The sequence below is a fragment of the Lithobates pipiens genome, unplaced genomic scaffold (assembly GCF_037356315.1).
Source record: "Lithobates pipiens isolate NorthernLeopardFrog02 unplaced genomic scaffold, aLitPip1_a1.2 Scaffold_25, whole genome shotgun sequence".
Classification (NCBI taxonomy): Eukaryota; Metazoa; Chordata; class Amphibia; order Anura; family Ranidae; genus Lithobates; species Lithobates pipiens.
Genome location: NW_027507787.1, coordinates 106,371,167 through 106,385,257, shown reverse-complemented (window position 1 = coordinate 106,385,257; position 14,091 = coordinate 106,371,167).

The following is a 14,091-nucleotide window of genomic DNA, read 5'->3' as shown; positions in this document are numbered from 1 at the left end:
TATAGGTTTTGCTTGCAAAAGCTTTCTTCTGTCTCCCAGGATGCCAGTTTTTCAGACAAGAGATTGGCAGCATTTTTTTAAAATTTGGAGCACTGGCCTTTGCTTGTGACCAGACAGTGAACCCTAAGGCTGCGTACACACGGGCGGACTGTCTGACGGACTTGGTCCGCTGAAACGTGTTTCAGCGGACAGTCCGCTCGTGTGTGGGCTTCAGCGGACTTTTTCAGCGGACAGTCTGGCGGACTAAGTCTTTCGGAATTTCCGTAATATTGTCCGTCCAAACTTGGTTTCAGCGGACAGTCCGCTCGTGAGTAGGCAAGTTGGACGGACTAAGTATGGCGCATGCTCAGAAAGGATTTACACGGCCGAAGGTTGCATTGCAGTGTATTGGACGTCGTATTTCTAGTCCCGTCGTACGTGCTGTACACGTCATCGCGCAAGCTTTCAGCGGACTGTCTGTTCATCGTGTGTGGTCAAGTCCGTTCATTCAAAAGTAGGACGGACTGTCTGTCGGATTGTCTGACGGACTTAGTTGGACGGATAGTCCGCCCGTGTGTACGCGGCCTAACTTGTTACAATGTTGTATCCTCCTATCAGGACATGTTTTGGACTTTTAAACTCAGGTGACTCTGTGCTGTTTCTTCCTTTGCATTTTGGATTTTATCTAGAGTGGATTGAATTTATCAGAGTCTGTGACCAGATCATCCAGTGCGTTGGAAGAAGTGAATATCAAGTCACATTCAGGTATGTACACCACTTTCATGTTGTGAAGTTTGTCAGTCACTAGAGAGGTGACATATGGGCTTATTTTTGAAGTGCAGTTTGCCGCTTTTGTAAACTTGCGTGATGCTGTCTATTGGTGAATGAGGGATTTATCTGGAAAGTTGGTTTGCAGGGTTTCTTCTTCCTTTTTTATTTTTCAATGTTATATACTTAGAATGCAAGGGTAGAGCATACTGCTGTATACTCTATATTGTGTAGTATGTGATATGTAATGCAAACATCTTGCATTCTGTAGTTTTTCTGTATTGTAAGCACATTTAAGCTCGCCATACACTGTACAATGTGATTTTACAACCTTCTTTAGAACTACCAGAAACTATACGGTGCAAGTGACTGTCCATTTGTGTTCTTTCGCATAGTTTTATTCAAGCCATACACATGGTGGTTTTTATTTTTTTATTTTTTTTATTTACTTTAACATGCAGGTTGAAGGAGGGAAAAGCGGATCCCCCCCCCCTCCCCCCATTCACACATTTCTCTTTGGATGGGGTAATCTTTCCTACTGTGGCATTGCAGTATGACAGTGGGCTGTTTTCAAATTACTAGTGTTGTCAGCTATAGCCACACTGATCATTGGGGAAAATTGTCTGGTTGTACACAAGTCATCCAATAGATCAACTTCTGTACAACCAGCCAGCCTGTACATGGATCAAAATTCAGCCATTCCTGCTAAACAAGCAACATTTTTTGACTCCATGTACAGCCAGGCTAAGGCCGCGTACACACGGGCGGATTGTCTGTCCAACTTAGTCCGCTGAACAGTGTTTCAGCGGACAATCCGCTCGTGTGTGGGCTTCAGCTGACTTTTTCAGCGGACTGTCTGACGAACAAAGTCTTACGGAATTTCCGTAATTTTGTCCGTTCAAACTTGGTTTTGTCCGTTCAAACTTGGTTTTGTCCGTCCAAACTTGGTTTCAGCGGACAGTCCGCTCGTGTGTAGGCAAGTTGGACGGACTAAGTATGGCGCATGCTCAGAAAGGATTTACACAGCCGAAGGTTGCATTGCAGTGTATACGTCGTTTTTCTAGTCCCGTCGTACGTACTGTACACATCATCACGCATGCTTTCAGCGGACTGTCTGCTCATCGTGTGTGGTCAAGTCCGTTCATTCAAATTTTGAACGGACTGTCTGTCGGATTGTCTGACGAACTTAGTTGGGCAGACAATCCGCCCGTGTGTACGCGGCCTAACTCTAAAGCACAACCTCTGTACAATCAGATTGTCTCTTGTATGGCCAGCTGAAAATGCAAAAGATTTTAGTGTCTCTTGTCAATAACAGTCCAGGTGATAGAGGGGCTTATTTTGAAGTGCAGATACCCAAGTGTATCTTTCAGTTTACTGTAAGTTGGCGATTATGTTCTATTTGTGAAATGAAGCATGAGGGAAATTGATTTGCTGTGTTCCTTATGTTTACTGTATTAAAGCGGTAGTAAACCCGCTATTTTCTTTTAACACCTGCAAATCAAAAGGCATAATGAGCTAGTATGCACCGCATACTAGCTCATTATGAAATACTTACCTTAGAACGAGGCCCCGACATCTGGCCCGATCCACGCCAAGGGAGCTGACATGCTCCCTCTGTGTTTCTTCCGGGTATCGCGGCTCCGGCGCTGTGAGTGGCCGGAGCCGCGATGTCGTCACTCCCACGCATGTGCGTGGGAGATTTCATTCCGGCCGGTCGGCCACTGCTGGATTTTCAGACCGAGAATCCCCTTGTGCGCATGCGCCGCTGCAGTCAGCGGTGCATACCGAGGGGAATATGTCCTAAACCGTACAGGTTTAGGAGATATTTTTTTTACCTACAGGTAAGCCTTATTATAGGCTTTCCTGTAGGTAAAAGTTAAAAAAATGAGTATACAACCACTTTAAGACACTACAGATTAGGGAATATGCCAGGGACTTGTATACTATTTGAGATCTTGACTTCAACCATAACAAAAAACGCATTGCATAGACCTAGTTTTTCTGTCTTGTTATGCACATTTAGGGTGGTCATACACTATACAATCTCCTTAAGACCCCTTTCACACTGAGGCAGTTTTCAGACATTTTAGCACTAGAAATGGCCTCTAAAAAGTGCCTGGAAACTGCCTCCCATTCTGTGCATTGTGTGCTTTCACACTGGGGCAGTGCACTTGCGGGATGTTAGAAAAATTCCTCCAAGCAGCATTTTTTGAGCGGCTTGGAAGCACTGTATTTAGCGCTTTCAAAATGCCCCTGCCCATTGAGTTTTACTTTTTCTACCTTTCCATTTTTAAATGCAACGCATAAACAGTGATCATTGCTGAGCTAGCAGTCTGTCAAAATGGACATGTCATGTGTGAAATGCACCTAACATTAACCACTTGCTTACTGTGCACTTAAACACCCTTCCTGCCAAGACCAATTTTCAGCTTTCGGTGCTCTCACACTTTGAATGACAATTACTCAGTCATGCAACACTGTACCCAAATGAATTTTTTGTCCTTTTTTTCCCACAAATAGAGCTTTCTTTTGGTGGTATTTGATCATCTCTGGGGTTTTTATTTTTTGCGCTATAAATGAAAAAAGACTGAAATTTTTGAAAAAAAAACGCATATTTCTTTGTTTCTGTGACAGAATTATGCAAATTATACATTTTTCTTCATAAATTTTGGCCACAATTTATACTGCTACATATCTTTGGTAAAAAATAACCCAAATTAGTGGATATTATTTGGTCTTTGTGAAAGTTAGAGAGTCTACAAGCTGTGGTGCGAATCGCGCAAAATTGATCACATCTGATGTACTGGTGGCCTATCTCGCTTCTTGTGACCCGAACAAGCCAGGGAAGTACAAATACCCCCCAAATGACCCCTTTTTGGAAAGTAGACATCCCAAGATATTTAGTAAGAGGCATAGTGAGCTTTTTGATGTTGTCATTTTTTTTCCCACAATTCTTTGCAAAATTAAGATTTTTTATTTTTTTAATTTTTCTCCACAAAATTGTCATTGTAATAGGTTATTTCTCTCACATGGCATGTGTATACCACAAATGACACCCCCAAAAAAATTCTGCTACTCCTCCTGAGTATTACAATACCACATGTGTGGGACTTTTTCACAGCCTGGCCACATAGAGAGGCCCAACATGCAGGGAGCGCCATCAGGTGTTCTAGGAGCATAAATTACACATCTAACTTGTTGACTACTTATTACACTTTTGAAGGCCCTGGAGCACCAGGACAATGACACGTAACACTGATGACAGATGGCACTGATACGTGGCAATGATGACACTTATACGTGGCACTGATGACACGTGGCACTGATGACAGATGGCACTAATATATGGCACTGATGACAGATGGCACTAATACGTGGCACTGATGACAGATGGCACCAATACGTGGCACTAATATGTGCCACCGATCACAGATGGCACTAATACGTGGCACCAATGACGCGTGACACTGATGACAGATGGCACTGATAAGTGGCATTGATGACACGTGACACTGACAACAGATGGCACGTGACACTGACAGGTGGCACTGATGACAAATGGCACTGATACATGGCACTGATGACAGATGGCACTAATATGTGGCACTGATGACTGATGGCACTATGTGGCACTGATGACACGTGGCACTGATGACAGATGGCACTGATACGTGGCACTGGGGACAAATGGCACTGACAACAGGTGGCACTGGGGACAGATAGCACTGACAACAGATGGCACTGGGGGCAGGTAGCACTGGGGTGGATGGCACTGGAGTGGATGGCACTAGATTTTGTTTTTGTGGGGAATGCTGGTATTTATGTGTTTGTTGTCATTCTTGTTGTCTGTGTTTTGCTTTTTCTTGCAGGTTTCGGTGATGAGGGTCATCATAGCAGCTGTAGCGGTGGTGTCTTTTGGTCTTTGCTGGGGCAAAAGAAAACAGATGATGGAAATGTGGGGGGGAGCTCATAGCGATATGGGCCCCCTTTTGGTGTATCCCAGCGGAAGGGTAGGCTGGAATACGGGATTTGGTGGCACTGCGGGAAAGGTGGTTGTCTCCGGGCTGATAAACGGCCGGAGGCCTGGTATGGTAAATGTGGTCCCACAGTGTAATGGTGGAGAATGTTATGTTTAAAATTGGAACGTGATACCGTCAAAGACCAACTGACTGGGAGTTCTTTCAAATTGCCGTTACTAAACAGTGGTTATATATATATATTTAATAAAGTTATTTAAGTTATTGGTTTGAAGAGTTGTTAATAAAGGCTGCTATGGCCATTTATACTCCAAAACTCCTGTGTGGCCTGATTATTGGGATAGAGGGGGAGTTATATAGAGTAAAAGGTAATGAGAAATATATGAAAGGTGAAGGGAAAGGTTAAAGCCAAGGGTAAAAGTTCCTGTACTACTTCAATCTAGGGTTGCCACCTTTTCTTCAAGCCAAACCTGAACATTTTCACGGCGCATGGCAATTTTTTTGTAGTACACGCTTTAGGATTGTAAAATACCTTGGGTTACCCAAAAAGAGTAGTAATGAAGTGTGCTACAGTGAACAGTTGCTATAGCCAAATTGCATTAAAAGTGGGGGGACTTAAAGGGGCATGATTAAATAAAACAAAAGCATTTAGTGTACCCATAAAATATGATTTGATTAATAAAAGAAATGTCAGTGAAAATAGCCTACCTTAAAAGTGGACACTGTCAGCCAGTAGAGCAGAGGACGGTGTCAGTAGGGCAGTGGACGGTGTCAATAGAGCAGTAAATGGTGTCAGTAGGGCAGTGGACAGTGTCAGTAGGGCAGGCAGTAGACAGTGTCAGTAGGGCAGGCAGTAGACAGTGTCAGTAAAGCAGTGGATGGTGTCAGTAGGGGCAGTAGACAGTGTCAGTAGAGCAGCGGACACTGTCAGTAGAGCAGCGGACACTGTCAGTAGAGCAGCGGACAGTGTCAGTAGAGCAGCGGACAGTGTCAGTAGGGCAGGCAGTAGACAGTGTCAGTAGGGCAGTAAATGGTGTCAGTAGAGCAGTGGACGGTGTCAATAGAGAAGTGGACGGTGCCAGTAGAGCAGTGGACGGTGCCAGTAGAGCAGCGGACGGTGTCAGTAGGGCAGGCAGTAGACAGTGTCAGTAGAGCAGTAAATGGTGTCAGTAGGGCAGTAAATGGTGTCAGTAGGGCAGCAGATGGTGTCAGTAGAGCAGCGGACGGTGTCAGTAGGGCAGGCAGTAGACAGTCAGTAGGGCAGGCAGTAGACAGTGTCAGTAGGGCAGTAAATGGTGTCAGTAGAGCAGTGGACGGTGTCAATAGAGCAGTGGACGGTGTCAATAGAGCAGTAAATGGTGTCAGTAGAGCAGTAAATGGTGTCAGTAGAGCAGAGGACGGTGTCAGTAGAGAAGTAAATGGTGTCAGTAGAGCAGTGGACGGTGTCAGTAGAGCATTGGACAATGTCAGTAGGGCAGTGGACAGTGTCAGTAGGGCAGGCAGTAGACAATGTCAGTAAGGCAGTAAATGGTGTCAGTAGAGCAGTGGACGGTGTCAGTAGGGCAGTAAATGGTGTCAGTAGAGCAGTGGACGGTGTCAGTAGAGCAGTGGAGCAGTAAATGGTGTCAGTGGAGCAGTAAATGGTGTCAGTAGAGCAGAGGACGGTGTCAGTAGAGCAGTGGACGGTGTCAATAGAGCAGTGGACGGTGTCAGTAGAGAAGTAAATGGTGTCAGTAGAGCAGTAAATGGTGTCAGTAGAGCAGAGGACGGTGTCAGTAGAGAAGTAAATGGTGTCAGTAGAGCAGTGGACGGTGTCAGTAGGGCAGTAAATGGTGTCAGTAGACCAGAGGACGGTGTCAGTAGAGCAGTAAATGGTGTCAGTAGAGAAGTGGACAGTGTCAGTAGAGCAGCGGACAGTGTCAGTAGAACAGGCAGTAAATGGTGTCAATAGAGCAGTTGACGGTGTCAGTAGAGCAGTGGACGGTGTCAGTAGAGCAGTGGATGGTGTCAATAGAGCAGTGGATGGTGTCAATAGAGCAGTGGACAGTGTCAGTAGGGCAGTGGACAGTGTCAGTAGGGCAGGCAGTAGACAATGTCAGTAAGGCAGTAAATGGTGTCAGTAGAGCAGTGGATGGGGTCAGTAGAACAGTGGAGCAGTAAATGGTGTCAGTAGAGCAGTAAATGGTGTCAGTAGAGCAGTAAGTGGTGTCAGTAGAGCAGTGCACGGTGTCAGTAGAGCAGTGGACGGTGTCAGTAGAGAAGTAAATGGTGTCAGTAGAGCAGTAAATGGTGTCAGTAGAGCAGTACATGGTGTCAGTAGGGCAGTGGACGGTGTCAGTAGAGCAGTGGGTGGTGTCAGTAGAGCAGTGGATGGTGTCAGTAGAGCAGTGGACGGTGTCAGTAGAGCAGTGGATGGTGTCAGTAGAGCAGTGGACGGTGTCATTAGAGCAGTAAACGGTGTCAGTAGGGCAGTAAGTGGTGTCAGTAGACCAGAGGACGGTGTCAGTAGAGCAGTGGACGGTGTCAGTAGAGCAGTGGACAGTGTCAGTAGAGCAGTAAACTGTGTCAGTAGACCAGAGGATGGTGTCAGTAGAGCAGTAAATGGTGTCAATAGGACAGTGGACGGTGTCAGTAGGGCAGAGGACGGTGTCACCCGGTGAGAACTCTATATATGGATGCTGTCTGGGGAGTGGAGAACAGTATATATGGGGGGACTGTATATATGGATAGTGTATGGAGGGGGGGTGTTTGCATAGTGTATGGTGGGGGAGGGGTGTGTGTAAATGGTGTCAGTAGAGCAGTAAACGGTGCCAGTAGGGCAGTAAATGGTGTCAGTAGGGCAGTGGACGGTGTCAGTAGGGCAGAGGACGGTGTCAGTAGGGCAGAGGACGGTGTCAGTAGAGCAGTAAACGGTGTCAGTAGGGCAGTAAAAGGTGTCAGTAGACCAGAGGACGGTGTCAGTAGAGCAGTAAATGGTGTCAGTAGGACAGTGGACGGTGTCAGTAGGGCAGAGGACGGTGTCAGTAGAGCAGAGGACGGTGTCAGCAGAGCAGGAGGACGGTGTCAGCAGAGCAGGAGGACGGTGTCAGCAGGGCAGGAGGACGGTGTCAGCAGGGCAGGAGGACGGTGTCAGTAGGGCAGGAGGGCGGTGTCAGTAGGGCAGAGGGGTGTGTGTATAGTGTATGGTGGGGGGAGGGGGGTGTATGTATAATGTATGGTGGGGGGGTGTATGGTGGGGGAGGGGGTGTATGTATATTTTTAGATTGCGAGCTCTAGCGAGCAGGGCCCTCTGATTCCTCTTGTACCAAATTGTAATGTAAATGTGATGTCTGCCCTCATGTTTGCACTATATAAAACCTGTATAATAATAATAATAATGTATGGTGGAGGAAGGGGGTGTATGGTGGGGGAGGGGTGTATGTATAGTGTATGGTGGGGGGAGGGGGGTGTATGTATAATGTATGGTGGGGGGAGGGGGGTGTATGGTGGGGGGAGGGGGGTGTATGTATAATGTATGGTGGGGGGAGGGTGCATGTATAGTGTATGGTGGGGGAAGGGGTGTATGTATAGTGTATGGTGGGGGGAGGGGGGTATGTATAATGTATGGTGGGGGAGGGGGGTGTATGGTGGGGGAGGGGGGTGTATGTATAGTGTATGTTTGGGGGAGGGGGTGTGTGGTGTGGGAGGGGGGTGTATGTATAATGTATGGTGGGGGAGGGGGTGTATGGTGGGGGGAGGGGTGTATGTATAGTGTATGGTGGGGGGAGGGGGGTGTATGGTGGGGGGAGGGGTGTATGTATAGTGTATGGTGGGGGAAGGGAGGTTTATGTATAATGTATGGTGGGGGGAGGGGGGTGTATGGTGGGGGAGGGGGTGTATGTATAGTGTATGGTGGGGGGAGGGGGTGTATGTATAATGTATGGTGGGGGAGGGGGGTGTATGTATAATGTATGGTGGGGGAGGGGGGTGTATGGTGGGGGAGGGGGGTGTATGGTGGGGGGAGGGGTGTATGTATAGTGTATGGTGGGGAGAGGGGGAATGAGAGGTGAGAGTACTTTGAAAACCTGACAATGAAAAAACGTACCTTACAAGCTTGGCTGCAGTCCAGCGCGATCTCTGCACACATTCCAGAGCAGCAGGGAATGGGGAGGCTCTGCCCACCTCCTTGTCCCTTCTACAGCCAGCCAGAGGATTGGAGGAGAGCACCATGGAGGCTCCGCCCACCTCCTTGTCCCTTCTGCAGCCAGCCAGGGGATTGGAGGAGAGCACCATGGAGGCTCCGCCTCGGCCTCCCGCCTCGCGTTCTGTACTCAGAGTCTCAGACAGCTAAACAGGAGCAGAAATTAATAAGCGATACGCCGCTGCGGACCCCGAAATTGAGGAGACACGGCCGTGCAGGAAGGGAGCCACTGACGGGTCTGAAAGGAATAATGTGCCCGGGTCTCAGGTGGTCAGAGACCCGGACACATGTTTCAAAACCCATACTGTCTGGGTTAATCTTGGACAGGTGGCAACTACTTCAATCTGACTTCTAGGCAACTTGTACCCATTGATTTCTATAGAAGTTGCCTCCAAGTCTGATCCCCTGTCTTAACTGAAGTAACTTTCCAGGAAGTAAAAATAGGCAAACCCCTCCCTCCCACAGAGCTGATTATTATGTGATTGACCACTGGTAAAGTCCCCTGTCCTGGAAGCAACTTCAAGTTGCCTTATAAGTTGCCTCAAGTCGTGCTGTGATTCATACTCAAGTCGTGTCCAAGTTGCCTCCCAAAGTCTTGCTCGAAGTCATGTTGCCCCTGTGTGAATGGACTATAACTGGACCCCTGCTGCGAGCCACATCTGTCTACCAAGCCTTAAGCCTCGTACACATGATTGGATTTTTGGCCAACAAAACGTCAGACTTTTGTCCGAAAGGCGTGTGCCGTAAACTTGTCCTGCATACAAGATTATACACAATTGTCGGCCAACAAACACGAATGCAGTGATGTACTACGTGGAATTTCAGCTCTTGGGCGCCACCCTTTGGGCACCTTCTGCTAATGTCGTGTTTGGTGAGCATTTATTCCGCTCATGCGTGCTTGTACTTTGGACTTTTGTGCAACAAGCTTGTGTACATACGATGCAAAAATCTGACAACAGACCATTGTCTGCCAAAAATGTCATCTAACATTTGTTGTGATTGGACACAGCTGATCATGTGGTAAAGAACCTATGTGTGAACCGTGTGTATACAACAGTTTCGGACAAAATCCGTCGGACAAAAGACGGATTTCGTTGTCGGAATCTCCGACCGTGTGTACAAGGGCTTATGCCCCATACACACGATGAGATTATCGGACGAATGAACGTCCGTTTTTTATTGCATGCTAATCTCAGATCGAATCTGATGAGTTTACTAAAGTCACGAAAATTCCCGCACGACATAAAAAAAATTCGTACGTGATGTCATGTGTTGTAATGCATTTGTATTGCATTTTCGAACGATAGCTGTACTGATTACACGAAAATCGTACGATCTAGCATCGTACGAAAAAAATTTCCGTGCACGTCCGATAGAATAATATCGGATGTACTGTTCGAATCGGCTCTCGAAAGCTCTGTACTAACGATCCGATTATCGTACGATCGCATCGAAAGCGGTATTTTCCGTACGATTTTCGTATCGTGTGTACGGGGCATTAGAGTTGCCCTCTCATCCCTTTAAAACCAAACACATGTGAATTTCACGGGTTCTGTGGCTGATTCAGGTGGTAATTAAACTCACTTGGTGCCTTATCTGCATTAAATTGGTTTCAGAACCTGTGCAATTCATATGTGTTTGGGTTTAAAGGGATGAGGTGGCAACTCTAGGTCCAGTGAGGCCAAATTTTTGGTGCCTTTTGGGGGGTCTGCTTCTGGTGCGGTCTTCTGGTGCCTTTGGGGGGTCTGCTTCTTGTGCGGTCTTCTGGTGCCTTTGGGGGGTCTGCTTCTGGTGCGGTCTTCTGGTGCCTTTGGGGGTCTGCTTCTGGTGCCTTTGGGGGGTCTGCTTCTGGTGCGGTCTTTGGGGGTCTGCTTCTGGTGCGGTCTTTGGGGGTCTGCTTCTGGTGCCTTTGGGGGTCTGCTTCTGGTGTGGTCTTCTGGTGCCTTTGGGGGTCTGCTTCTGTTTCAGTCTTCTGGTGCCTTCTTTGGGGTTCTGCTTCTGTTTCGGTCTTCTGGTGCTTTTGGGGGGTCTGCTTCTGGTGCCATTGGGGGTCTGCTTTTGGTGTGGTCTTCTGGTGCCTTTGGGGGGTCTGCTTCTGTTGTGGTCTTCTGGTGCCTTTGGGGGTCTGCTTCTGGTGTGGTCTTCTGGTGCCTTTGGGGGGTCTGCTTCTGTTTCGGTCTTCTGGTGCTTTTGGGGGGTCTGCTTCTGGTGCCTTTGGGGGTCTGCTTTTGGTGTGGTCTTCTGGTGCCTTTGGGGGGTCTGCTTCTGTTGTGGTCTTCTGGTGCCTTTGGGGGGTCTGCTTCTGGTGTGGTCTTCTGGTGCCATTGGGGGTCTGCTTCTGGTGTGGTCTTCTGGTGCCATTGGGGGTCTGCTTCTGGTGCAGTCTTCTGGTGCCATTGGGGGTCTGCTTCTGGTGCGGTCTTCTGGTGCCTTTTGGGAGGTCTGCTTCTGGTGCGGTCTTCTGGTGCCATTTGGGGGGTCTGCTTCTGGTGCGGTCTTCTGGTGCCTTTTGGGGGGGTCTGCTTCTTGTGCGGTCTTCTGGTGCCTTTGGGGGGTCTGCTTCTTGTGCGGTCTTCTGGTGCCTTTGGGGGGTCTGCTTCTGTTGCAGTGTTTGGGGGTCTGCTTCTGGTGCGGTCTTCTGGTGCCTTTGGGGGTCTGCTTCTGGTGCCTTTGGGGGGTCTTCTTCTGGTGCCTTTGGGGGGTCTGCGTCTGGTGCCTTTGGGGGGTCAGCGTCTGGTGTGGTCTTTTGGTGCCTTTGGGGGTCTGCTTCTGGTGCGGTCTTTGGGGGTCTTCTTCTGGTACGGTCTTCTGGTGCCTTTGGGGGTCTGCTTCTGGTGCGGTCTTCTAGTGCCTTTGGGGGTCTTCTTCTGGTGCGGTCTTTGGGGGTCTGCTTCTGGTGCCTTTGGGGGGTCTGCTTCTGGTGCGGTCTTCTGGTGCCTTTGGGGGGTCTGCTTCTGTTGTGGTCTTCTGGTGCCTTTGGGGGGTCTGCTTCTTGTGCGGTCTTCTGGTGCCATTGGGGGTCTGCTTCTGGTGCGGTCTTCTGGTGCCTTTTGGGGGGTCTGCTTCTGGTGCAGTCTTCTGGTGCCTTTTGGGGGGTCTGCTTCTGGTGCGGTCTTCTGGTGCCTTTGGGGGGTCTGCTTCTTGTGCGGTCTTCTGGTGCCTTTGGGGGTTCTGCTTCTGTTGCGGTTTTTGGGGGTCTGCTTCTGGTGCGGTCTTCTGGTGCCTTTGGGGGTCTGCTTCTGGTGCTTTTGGGGGGTCTTCTGGTGCCTTTGGGGGGTCTGCGTCTGGTGCCTTTGGGGGGTCTGCTTCTGGTGTGGTCTTCTGGTGCCTTTGGGGGTCTTTCTTCTGGTGCGGTCTTTGGGGATCTGCTTCTGGTACGGTCTTCTGGTGCCTTTGGGGGTCTGCTTCTGCTGCGGTCTTCTAGTGCCTTTGGGGGTCTTCTTCTGGTGCGGTCTTTGGGGTCTGCTTCTGGTGCCTTTGGGGGTCTGCTTCTGGTGGGGTCTTTTGGTACCTTTGGGGGGTCTGCTTCTGGTGCGGTCTTCTGGTGCCTTTGGGGGTCTGCTTCTGGTGCGGTCTTCTTGGTGCCTTTGGGGGTCTTCTTCTGGTGCAGTCTTTGGGGGTCTGCTTCTGGTGCGGTCTTCTGGTGCCTTTGGGGGGGGTCTGCTTCTGGTGCGGTCTTCTGGTACCTTTGGGGGGGTCTGCTTCTGGTGTGGTCTTCTGGTGCCTTTGGGGGTCTGCTTCTGTTTCAGTCTTCTGGTGCCTTCTTTGGGGGTCTGCTTCTGTTTCGGTCTTCTGGTGCTTTTGGGGGGTCTGCTTCTGGTGCCTTTGGGGGTCTGCTTCTGGTGTGGCCTTCTGGTGCCTTTGGGGGGTCTACTTCTTGTGCGATCTTCTGGTGCCTTTGGGGGTCTGCTTCTGGTGCGGTCTTCTAGTGCCTTTGGGGGTCTTCTTCTGGTGCGGTCTTGGGGGGTCTGCTTCTGGTGCCTTTGGGGGTCTGCTTCTGGTGCGGTCTTTTGGTACCTTTGGGGGGGTCTGCTTCTGGTGTGGTCGTGGTCATCTGGTGCCTTTGGGGGGTCTGCTTCTGGCGTGGTCTTCTGGTGCCTTTGGGGGTCTGCTTCTGGAGCGGTCTTCTGGTGCCTTTGGGGGTCTGCTTCTGGATTGGTCTTCTGGAGCCTTTGGGGGTCTGCTTCTCGTGTGGTCGTCTGGTGCCTTTGGGGGTCTGCTTCTGTTTCGGTCTTCTGGTGCCTTCTTTGGGGGCCTGCTTCTGTTTCGGTCTTCTGGTGCTTTTGGGGGGTCTGCTTCTGGTGCCTTTGGGGGTCTGCTTTTGGTGTGGTCTTCTGGTGCCTTTGGGGGGTCTGCTTCTTGTGCGGTCTTCTGGTGCCTTTGGGGGTCTGCTTCTTGTGCGGTCTTCTGGTGCCTTTGGGGGGTCTGCTTCTGTTTCGGTCTTTGGGGGTCTGCTTCTGGTGCGGTCTTCTGGTGCCTTTGGTGGTCTGCTTCTGGTGCCTTTGGGGGGTCTGCTTCTGGTGCATTTGGGGGGTCTGCTTCTGGTGTGGTCTTCTGGTGCCTTTGGGGGTCTGCTTCTGGTGCAGTCTTTGGGGGGTCTGCTCCTGGTACGGTCTTCTGGTGCCTTTGGGGGTCTGCTTTTGGTGCGGTCTTCTAGTGCCTTTTGGGGTCTTCTTCTGGTGCGGTCTTTGGGGGTCTGCTTCTGGTGCCTTTGGGGGTCTGCTTCTGGTGCGGTCTTTTGGTACCTTTGGGGGGTCTGCTTCTGGTGCGGTCTTCTAGTGCCTTTGGGGGGTCTGCTTCTGGTGCGGTCTTCTAGTGCCTTTGGGGGGTCTGCTTCTGGTGTGGTCTTCTGGTGCCTTTGGGGGGTCTGCTTCTGGTGTGGTTTTCTGGTGCCTTTGGGGGTCTGCTTCTGGTGCGGTCTTGTGGTGTTTCAAAAGTCCTTGCACCAGCCCTGCCACCACCAAATCTGCGGTGGAAGCGTCAGTTACTTCAAGAGTCCTTTTTACAATGAGAAAGACCTCCTCAGAGCAGTCTTTTGGGTGGGTGAATAACCTTTTGCTCTTGCTGTTCTTTAGGTTCTGGGGTTACAGGCACACTGGTTTCTTCTTCCTGCATATCAGCTTCAGTTTCCTCAATGAAGGATGGAAAGTCTTAGGGGTCTGTTGTCAGCAGGTAAGATTGAGCGTC